Genomic DNA, 11,476 nt, shown 5'->3' on the forward strand with positions numbered 1-11,476 from the left:
GCTGTGAACCTTAAGGTCAGCGGTTCGAAACTACCAGCTGCTCCGCGGTAGAAAGATGAGGCTTTCTACTCCCGTAAAGATTTACACCCTCGGAAATCCTGTACAGGGTCACTATGGGTCGGAACCAACTCGACGGCACTTAACAACAACTATAATTGTGGATTTATCTACTTCTTTCTTCAGTTCCATTAAGGTTTGCTTCATGTATCTTGGTACTCTTTCGTTGGGAGTGTATATATTTATTATGGTTGTTTCATCTTGCTCAATTGACTCTTTGATCATGAGATAGTGTCCTTCTTTGTCTCTTATGCTAGTTTTTATCTTAAAGTCTACTTTGTTGGAGATTAGTATCACAACTCATGGTTGTTTATTGCTGCTGTTGGCTTGGGAAATTTTTTTCCATTCTTTGACTCTTAGTATGTTTTTGTCTTTGTGTGTAAGGTGTGTCTCTTGCAGGCAGCATATTGATGGATCTTGTTTTCTTATCCATTCTGCCACTCTTTTTCTCTTCACTGGTGCATTCAATCCATTGACATTCAATGTAATTATCAATACGTATGAGTTGATTACTGTCATTATGTTACTTTTTTGGTGGTGTTGTTTGTTCTTTGGTTCTGCTTTCCTGCATGCATTGGGTTTGTGTTTTTTGAGTTGATTCTGGTCGGTTTCTTCCTATTTTTTTTTTTGTTGTTGTTGTTTGCTTGTTCTGTTTGGGAATTTGTTTTCATGATGTGTTGTGGAGTGTTAACTTTCTTTGGGGTTATCTTGTAGTCTACTATCTTTTCTCTGTATTTAGGATATGTTTATATCCTTCTGTTGATTTCTGGGCTCTCTTGTGTTTGTTGTTGTAGTCTCATTCTGTTCTGGACTCTGCTATCTGTTGGTTGTGTTCCAGGTGGTGTTGCCATACCTGTCAGTCTCTGTTTGTCTTCTGTTCTTTTAGGGTCTTCATCCCAATAACTCCCTTTAGGATGTTTTGAAGTGCTGGGTTGGTTTTGATAAAGTCCCTCAAATTCTGTTTATCCTGGAATATTTTGAACGTGCCATCTTATTTGATTGATAGTTTTGCTGGATAAACGATTCTTGGATGATAGTTCTTTTCTTGCAAGGTTTTGTATATGTGTCCCCATTGCTTTCTTGCCTGCATGGTTTGTTCTGACTAGTCAGTGCTTAATCTAATTTGCTTGCCTTTATAAGTTATATTTCTCTTTTCCCTGAACACTTTTAGTATTGTTTCCTTGTATTTGATTTTGGAGAGCTTAATTATTATATGTCTTGGAGACTTTCTTTTGGGGTTGATCCTTCCTGGGGTACATTGGGCTTCTTGAATGTTTCTCTTCTCATCTTTCAAGATGTTAGGGAAATTTTCTTTCAGAAGCTCTTCAAGTATTTCCTCTGTGTACGTCTTTGATTCTTCTTGTTCCAAAATGCCAATAATTCTTATATTATTCCTCTTAATGTTATCCAGCATGAATCTTAGGCTCTCTTCAGATTTTTTAATCCTGTTAGCTGCTTGCTCTTCTATCTTGGCTGTATTGAGAGATTTGTCTTCCAGTTTGCTTGTTCTGGCTTCCATCTCTTCTAGTCTGCTCCTTTCCCCTTTCAGGCTATTGTCTATTTCTGATATCTTTTTATTGATCACCTGGACATCTTTTTGCAGGTTTTGAATTGTTTCCAGTGCTGTGTCAATCCTATTAGATTGTTCCTGCAGTACTTTCCTTACTTCTTCCTTATTTTCCTCAACTGCTTTTTGGAGAATTTGAATATGTTTCCATATCATTCTTCTGAATTCCCTCTCAGGCATATCCAGAACCTGCTCCTCCTCCTCTATAAAACCTCTGTCTTTCTCCAGTTCATTTGCATCTGTTGCTCTCTTCTGCTTTTGGATGTGTTTCGATAATGTTGATTGTTTCTTGTTGGGCATGATTATTCTTATTTTATAATAATAATTATTAATATGATCAGGAGATAGGCTTCCCTTATTGTCTGTAATGTGTAGTTGGTGTGGTTAGGTCTTGTCTATGTGGTGGCCGTGGCAGGTGGTTGGGGGGGCGTCAAGGTCCATCATTCTGCTTGTGTGTTCCTCTCTTGATGGTCCTAGGGTCCTCTGTTTCTGGACTGTAAGATTAACCACTCCCCTTTTTTGTTACAAAACTTCTATCTTTACAAGTGTGACAGTCACTATTAGTCATGATAACAGTTATTCACTATTGAATATTATGAATCTTATCCCCATCTCTTTTCACCAGACCCATCTACACAAGATGACTGCTATTCAGTGAGGACACTTTCTTTCGCCCCATACTCTTAAACTAAACTCCCTCTTGAAACCTTGTAAGCCAGTCACTTCGTGCCTTTATTGACCCCTCATTTTTGGTAGGCAATGTCTAAGTTGCCCATCCCTATCTATCCTGTGTACAGAGGGGATAGCACTGATACTTGATTTGAAGACTCTTTCCCTCTCTGTTGGTATTTAGAGCAACTACCGCTCTGAGTATAGGTCAAGTTCGTCATGAAGATGTATCTTCTGTCACTGCAGCTGTTCCAGTCTGCTTGTCCTTTCTAGTGGGAATGTCTCGCCTCATAAGGTTGTGGATGGGACTCAGGATTCCATCTAAGGTGCTATACTCTGTAAAGGCTTTTCATGAGGCCTATTTCAATGGGCAAGTTGTAGAACCCCTTTTAGGTATTCCAATCAGTTATAGGCTGAAGGTGGGCTTACAAGTTTTCTCTAATCATGTTTCCCAACATTCCTTTCTATCCCACTCAAGTGTCTATTTTACAAAATAGGCAAAAGAAAGTAATATTCATAAGGCAGTCAAGGATTTTAGTATTATTTACTCTCTTCAAGCTGTATCCCAGAGCCCTGTTGTTCCAAGGTTGAGTATGCATCACTATTTACCTTTGTCTCACTAGGCCACGCAAACCTCTCTGAGTGTTCCCCTATCTACCTTGTTCTTTCTCCCTCCCCTTTCTTGTATTGCCCTCCCCAACACCCAAATTAAATCCCCCAGCCCAATCCCATTGTGGTTACCTTATATTCCATTAGTTCTTCCCTCCATTTAAGACAGTGTATTTTATCCAGTAATCTACCTGACCTTCCCACCACATGGATTTCTATTCTTCTGTGTTTACCTTTTATCACATTATAATTGTTTTGATCATAGACTGACCTCCCAGATCCTCTGTTCTTATCATTTTATTCTGTTCTTGACTCTTCCATTTGTCGATTGAGTTCATGTTGATGCTGCCATGTACATCATTCTGTAGTTGTTGTGTGTTATTGTTGGTTCTCAGTCCACAGAACTTCCTTTAAGATGTTTCTCATAGCAGGATTGGCTTTGGCAAAATCCCTTAGCTTCTGTTTATCCTGGAATGTTTTTATTACACCGTTGTATTTGATTGACAGCTTTGCTGGGTAGAAGATTCTTAGGTGGCAGTTTTTTTCTTTCAGGGTCTTATATATGTCTCCCCATTGACTTCTTACCTGCATGGTTTCTGTTGAGAAATCTGAGCTTAATCTGATTTGCTTGCCTTTGTATGTTATATTTTTATTTTCCCTAGCTACTTTCAAGATCCTGTCTTTATCTTTGTTGAGCTTGATTATTGTATGTCTTGGTGATTGTCTTTTAGGGTCTATCCATCCTGAGGTTCATTGAGCTTCTTGAATGCTTATCTTTTCACTTGTCATGATATTAGGAAAAATCTTTTCCAGAAGCTCTTCAACTATCTCCTCTGAGGACTTGTGTGATTGTTCCTGTTCTGGAATGCCAATAATTTTTATGTTATTCCTCTTCATGTTATCCAACATGAATCTTAGGCCTTCTTCAGATTTTTGTATCCTTTTTTATGTTTGTTCTTCTGTCTTAGTAGTGTTGATAGATTTATCTTCTAGCTCACTAGTTCTGGCTTCTGTCTCTTTAATTCTACCCCTTTGCCTTTTCAGTGTATTGTCCATTTCTGATATTCTATTATTAATCGTTTGGACTGCTTGTTGTAGGTTTCTAATTGTTTCCAATGCTGTATCTATCTTATTTGATTGTTCCTGTAGCACTTTCCTGACTTCTTGCTCATTTTTCTCAACTCCCGTGTATAGTGTTTTGATACATTTTATAATCATTTTTCTGAATTCCTTCTCTGGCATTTCCAAAGCCTGCCCATCTTCCAGTATGGAGTGTAGGTCTACTTCCAGCTCATTTACCTCAGTCACTTTATCTCGTTTCTGGACATATGCAGATATGGTCATCTGCTTCTGTTTTTTGAGCATATTCAGGGGTTATCTGTGGACTTAATACTTAGATGGGTATGTATTTTGGTATTTTTTATGCTTTCTGATTGCCTCCAGGTAGATGTGATCAGGAAATGGGCTTCCCTTTTCATTTTTCTTCTTGAGAAATTTCAAGATGCCACTGTTACTCGTTTTGATGTAACTTATGGTTTGATTTTGGCTTATTTCCTTTTTTTGTCTGCTTGTCCCACTCCACAATCCCCATTCAGGCCTTTTTTCTAGTTGGAAAAAGTTCAGTGCTGGCTGTGGCTGTTTGTTTTGAATTGGAAACTGTCTCTTTAAATTTCGAGGAGATCTGTGTGCTTGCATAGTAGAACCCTCTGCGTGTGGGGCTCGGGTGCCCACTAGCACAGGCACCCCTATAGTCACCCGAATGGAGGAGTGCAGACAATAAGGGACCAATGGACAGCTACCAAAAGAAAAGAATGTCCACACCTTTATCTCTATGTTTCTGCCAGGCATCTGTGTCCTCTCCGATCCTTCCCCCACTTGGTCTCACCCAAGATGGCAGCTCCTGGAGCAGCTGCGTGTCCCAGACCAGAAAGCAATGGATTTCTTGCTTCTGCCACAAATTCCCTCAGATGTAAGCCTTCCAACCTTCTAAATATTCCTTTATATGTGGTTCAGAGTTCTGGGACCATCCCCTGAACCTGCTTGGTTGGATATTCTGTGTTGTTGCTGGCAGAGCTCTTTACTGCACTTCCACCTGATCTGCCATCTTGTTTTTTCTCAAGACACATCTGATATTAAAGACAAATTAAAACTGGCAGTAGAAGGGGGCTTGAGGCAGTCACTACATACAAAGATGACTGAATTTTGGAGATAAAGGAAGAAGGGTTTTGCTTTCTTAAAAAAGGATGTTATAGCTGTCAAAGCTTTTCAAAATTAATAGCTGTCTGAATGGAGACATTAGGGCTTCCTGGCCAGCAATTTCCTTGTAACTGTTAGAATTATACCTGATATCCTAGCTCTATTATTTCTTTCTTATATTCCCACAGTCATGTTAACTTGCCTGAAACAAGCCATGCTGGAGGAATAAAATTATGGGAAATACTCAGGTTAAAACCAGAACATTAGCAAATAATTAAAGCCAGACACAAAGCTCTGATACAATTTGATGGTTTTGTTCTTAAGTGTTGGAGTAGGTTCTCACTTACAGCAACCCTTATAGCGACCTTGTTTCCAAGCAGTGATTTGTGGTTTTGAACCACCAACCTTGTGATCTGCAATCCAGTGCTTATCCTACAATACCACAGCAGGATTTGATGTTGTTGTTAAGTGCCATCAAGTCAGTTCAAACTCAAAGAGTGGCTGGTGGGTTTGAACCACCAATCTTTATGTCCAAACGGACCTTGTCATCAAGTGGTCCACACCAGGACTCTTTACAACTCATAGTGACCCTTTATAGGGTTTCTGAGGAGTAGCTGCTGGGTTTGAACTGCCAACCTTACTGTTAACAGTCTAGTGCTTTTCCAACAGCGCCATGTCAGGATTCCCAGGGTTTGGTAGGAGTTAAATTAAGCAAGCGAGAAAAAAGTAAGCCCTTCTCATTATAACCTTTGTAAGAAGCACACCACTTCTGGAGGTTGTTATGTATAAGGCGAATGGAAGACGGATGGGGAATTTCTGAGGTAGAAATGTTATCAGAGTAAATCTGGATTTCTGAGAAGGGTTGAATTTCTATAATGACAACTAGCATTTATCCAGGATTATGGTTTCTTTAGTGAGACCAATGCACTTCAACCCCTTCCCTGTTCCTTTATTAACAGGTGTATTTAGTCTGTGTTATCAAAATAATTGCTTAGCTTCTCCTTTGCATCCTGTCTGTGAAATTTCAGGCTTGGCTATTCATCTATTCTATGCATGAGGCAAATTTAGCCACTAGCCCAGGGACCTTGATAGAAAATCTTCTCTCCTTAAGGGCCAGGAACCAGTTTGAAGAACAAGGGACTTTATTAGGTAGGCGTAACAATCTCTCCTGAGTCTTGGTGGAAATGTCACTCAATTAGAAGTCTTCCCCTGGACTGCTGAGTGTAGAGAGACAATTCTCCTGGGACAGACTTTTTCTATCCCACTCCTGAGGTAAGGTAGTAGCCTGGTCATTTGGGAAACACTCTTTCCTCTGAAATTAGCAGGGGTACTGAATATTGCAGGGAAGCAGCTGCCCTGCTGAAGATACAACTTTTTCTATTCATTTTTGGACTTTCCTCTCCTCTGGAATTTTCCTTTCATGAATAAAGTCACTGCTTTAAAATTTATACATTTAAAAAGTATATAATTAAATGCATATCTCAGAGAAATTTATCATGGTCAGCTCTGACAAGGAAATGTATAACATGATCTGAGTTTTGCTATTTCATCAGCGCTGAGGCAGTTCCAAAAGACAGTTGCTGTCCATTAGGAGTATGAAGATTTTATGATGTTTTAGGGCAGGACTTGACTTCAGAGGTCTGCTGTGTCAATGTCCTCAGAACTTTTCCCTGGCATGGCTTGTCTCTCCATTTAAGCTACTAAAACCAGTTGCCATGGCATTGATTCCAACTCAAGGGGACCCCATGCATGTGAGAGTTGAATTGTACTCGACTGGGGTTTCAATGGCTGAGTTTTCAGAAGCAGACCTTTCTTCCAAGATAACTCTGTATAGACTGAATTTCCAACCTTTTAGTTAGCAACTAAGCATGCTAATTTTTGGAAGACTCCTCATTCAAGGTACCATCATTGATAGTAACCAGAAAAGAGAAGAGTTAACCATCAATCAGCTCACCCCTGCGCTCCCAGGTCCAGATTTCTCTTCTTATTCTAGAATATTAAATGCTGTCCCTTATTCCCCACCCCACTCCCACTCAAGGAGCCCTGGTGGCACAGTGGTTAAGTGCTTGGCTGCTAGCTGAGGAAAATTTGTGGTTTAAACCCACCAGTGGCTTTCTGGGAGAAAAGACAAGGTGATCTTCTGAAAAGATTAACACTTAGGAAACACTACGTTGTTTTTGTTGTTAAGTACCATGGAGTTGGTTCTGACTCATAGTGACCCTGCACAGGGTTTCCAAGGCTATAAATCTTTATGGGAGCAGAAAGCCTCATCTTTCTCCCATGGAATCGCTGTTAGTTTCAAACTGCTGACCTTGTGTGTGGCAGCCCGACTCGTAACAACTACACCACCAGAGCTCCTTAGGAAACACCATAGGGTAGCTCTATTCTGTGGTATAGAGTCACTATAAGTCCAAATTGACTTGATGACACACAGAGGCAAATATTCCACTCCTTTTTTCTCTCTGCTTAAAGGTTTTGAACTTCTGCACTTCTGAAGTTATCCTTTCTCTTACTGTTGCCTCCTTTCCCACTTCAGGGAGAATTTGCAGCAACCTGAGAGGATCTGCAGACTTCCTCTGCGAATCTACTTGCACACAGCTTCCATCCTCTTCCACCTGCCCAATGGAGTACAGTCCTGCTTCTACAGGAGTGTCCCCATCTGTGCACTGGTTGCACCCTCTCTTTCTTCTTCAAGGACACTGATTTAGAGTTACAACTCTCTTGCCTGCAATATCAGTTTGAATTTTTTCTTCCAGATGATTCCCATTGGCATAAAAACATGGTGTTCTTCCTCTCAGCTTAAAACAAACAAAAACTAAACCAATATAAAACAAAACAAAACTGAGGTTGCCTATTGATTCTGAGGAAGCTGATGTGTTATTCCTTCTCTTCATCGAAGGATCAGGAAGTTTGTGTTCTCTACGTGGTGGAGAAGTTTTTCACCCACTAGGACCTGGGTGGGGTGGGTGGTGGGTGGGTTGGGGACAGGTGTCCCACTGTAAAATATAGTGCAAGCTGTGGTCTGTGTCCAACTGTAACCCAGGAATAATATCAGAAATAAATAAGAATGACCACTTTAACTCACTGCACCTGTTGCACTGAAGTAGGCAAGAACTCTGAGAAGAAAGTAGAAAGTAAGGAAGACACTAATCAAGAGAGGAATCCAGACAGTGAAGACTCTGGAGACTCTAAGGATATCTGCCTCACACTTATGGAAGAAGTATTGCTGCTGGGGCTAAAGGATAAAGAGAGTAACATGTCTTTCTGGAATGACTGCATATCATCTGGCTTGAGAGGAGGCATTCTGATAGAACTGGCCATGTGGCATCGAATCTCTTTGGAATCTCCAACCCTGCATAAGAAAAGACTACTAGATAGAGAGGTACTGATAAAATCAGACAGCCCAACAGGTGATGTCTTACTAGATGAAACACTCAAGCCCATTAAAGCAACTGAACCCAAAGAAACTGTCTAGACATGGATAGAGCTACTCACTGGTGAGACCTGGAACCCTTTCAAACTGAATAATGTATGGGAGAGAATTGCAAAGAACCTAGTAGAGAAGGGTATTCTAACCCCTGAAAAGCAGAATTTCCTTCTATTTGACATCATCACTCATCTAGTAATCAATACCACAGAGAAACAGCGACTAGTGAGAAAACTGCAAGATAGTGTACTAGAGTGGTGAATAAATGACCCTCAGTGAATGAACAAGTGAACACTGGCACTCCTGGTGCTAGCCCACTCCTCTGACGTGCTCAAGAATGTCTTCTCCTCTCTGACAGATGAGAAGCATGATGTGGCAATGAACTGAGCCAAGGACCTGGTCTGAAGTGGAAGGAACAAAGCACAGTGTCACAGAGATGATCTGGGCCATGCTGGCAGCGTTCAATAAATCCTAATGCCAGCAAGATTTTTGGAGATAAGTGGAAAAAGCTTAGGTGGAAGAACATTCAAAATCTTGCAAGTCTGAAATGAAAAAGAAAAGGACTTGGAAAGGAGAGGTCCATCCAGTTCAAAAAGAAGAAGAGATGAAAGGAGAAAGCAGGAGAGAAGGAAAGGAAGAAGGAGAGGAAATAAAGTTGGAAGGGCAAGATCCTGTCACCTGGTAGGTTGCCCAAGAACCAAACTATGACACTTCTCAGGCTTGCCTTCTCTTACCCTGCCCCAACAACTCCCCACATCCTCCACCTTCTTGCCCCCTGTCCTGCAAAACTTTTCCTACCCCAAAATTACTTGTAAGTGGAAAGGTCAGTCATGCGTTTGACATGATTTTAAGGGTGGAAATCATGCTCTAAATCTCCCTCACAAATCTACTGATGGCACATTTCATTAGTGATCTTTGAGGTTAATAATTATCCTCTTTTGATTTGTATTTTAAAAAACGAATACTACAAAAAGGAGTAAACTCCTTTCACAGTACATGACATATAAAAGTTTTGGTGTGGCACTCCGGTTAATGAGATAAACTTTGATATGTTACTATTTAAAAAAACAAAACAAAACAAAACAAAAAACCTTTCTTGACCCTACTCCTCCCCAAGATACCATGTACTTTTTCTTATCCTTTTAACAAAACTCCACGAAAGTATTGCTTTCTCCAATTATTCTGTTCCCATGTGCTTTCCCCTGACTTTTACCTCTGAAATAATTTTACATTTACAGAAAAGTTTCAAAAAATAGTATGGCAAATTCCTGTTTGACCTTCGTTTAGTTTCCCTTAATACTAAGATGGTTGTTGTTAAGTGCCATCAAGTTGGATCTGACCCATAGTGACCCTGTATGCAAGGGTTTGCAAGGAGTGGCTGGTGAGTTTGAACCACCAACCTTACGGGCAAGTGCTTATTCCATAGTGTCACACCAGGATTTAAATAATCAAAACCATTGACTCTCTAACTCACTGCAATTGTGCTCACGTGCTTGCTTCAAAACAAGGCCATAATAACTTCCCCATCACTAAATCCAAAGATCCATTCTCAGTCCTTATCTGTCTTGACCTGTCAACAGCATTGGATATGGTTGATAATTTTCTTTTCTTCAATACGCTTTTTTTCACTTGGATACCAAGCCACCATACTCTTCCCCTTTTGATTCATCCTTGCACTGTGTCAGTTAATGACAACTTTGTATTACCAGTTGTTCAAGAAGAAAACTTTAAGACATCCTTGACACCTCCCTTTTTTTTTTTTTTTTCTTTCTGCATGTCACATCCAATCTCTCTGAAAATTCTATAGGCTAGCCCTTCAAAATATATCTAGAACCCAGTCACTTCTCAATGCTGTCTCTTCCAGGATTCTGAGAGAAGGAACCATAACCTATTTCTTAGGTTATTTCAGCAACTACTTAATTGGTCTCTCTGCTGCCTTTGTTCCTCATCTATTCTTAATACAACACCTATAAGGATCCTGTTACTGCCTAAAACAGGTCATGTTACTACCCTGTTCACATTGGTTTCCCATCTGACAAATGCACACAGGCTCCATACCATCTGACTGTCCTCTCCATTCCCTGTCTGACCACATCTGCTACTAATCACTGCATGGTTTCTGCTGGCTATGAACATTTATGCCTTGTTCTTGTCTCATGGCCTTTAAACTTGCTGCTTCTTGTTCCTAAAATGCTCCTGCAGATATCTTCATGCCTGACTCCCTCACCACTTTCAGCTGTTTGCTCAAATGGCACTTTTCAGCGAGGCCTGTCTGACCACCATTAAAAAAAAAACCTTTTTATTGTAAATTGGGCAAAGGTTTATAGAGCAGAAAGTCTGTTTTCCATTCAATAATTCATACACATTTTGTTTTGTCACATTGACTGCAATCCCCTCAATGTAGCATCACTTAATCCACTTCCTCCTTGTATTTCTTGTTTCCATTTATTGTTCTTTCCTTACTCTTCAGAACTTTGTTCTTGGGCAAATGCTGCCCTTTTGAATTCAAGTGGTTGATCATTCTAAGGTTTGTATATATCACCAGTGTTATTCATTGCTCCCTGTATAGACCTACCTATGTTTTTTTAATGGTTTATTGTGAATTATATGATAGTTTAACATTCATTCCATCGTATATAAAATCATTGCTATGGTTCCAATCCCCTCCATGTATCATTAACCACCCAAAGGGTATATCCCAGAAACCCGCCCCCTACACTTCCCCCTCCTCCCCCCAGTTTTCGGCCCACAGTCCCTTTCCCTTTCTGGGTCCAAAGTCCCCAGGTGTTTCATCACTTTGTGTCATCATCTCTGCCTCCATCTCAGGCATCTTTGTTTCTCTGGGTAGGGTCCCGCTCTCGGCTCTTCTCCATTGATGGTCCCAGAGGTCCTGGAGATTTAATCATTCCCTTCCTTGTTACAAAACTTCTACCTTTGCATTTCCAACCCTC

General features: G+C 40.4%; 1 pseudogene; it reads left to right on the top strand.

Moving 5' to 3' along the window:
* The first annotated feature begins 7,970 nt into the window (after positions 1 to 7,970).
* On the top strand, positions 7,971 to 9,000 carry LOC102823606 (annotated as a pseudogene).
* Positions 9,001 to 11,476: the final 2,476 nt, after the last annotated feature.

This window comes from Chrysochloris asiatica, unplaced genomic scaffold, assembly GCF_000296735.1.
Source record: "Chrysochloris asiatica unplaced genomic scaffold, ChrAsi1.0 scaffold00107, whole genome shotgun sequence".
NCBI classification, from domain to species: Eukaryota; Metazoa; Chordata; class Mammalia; order Afrosoricida; family Chrysochloridae; genus Chrysochloris; species Chrysochloris asiatica.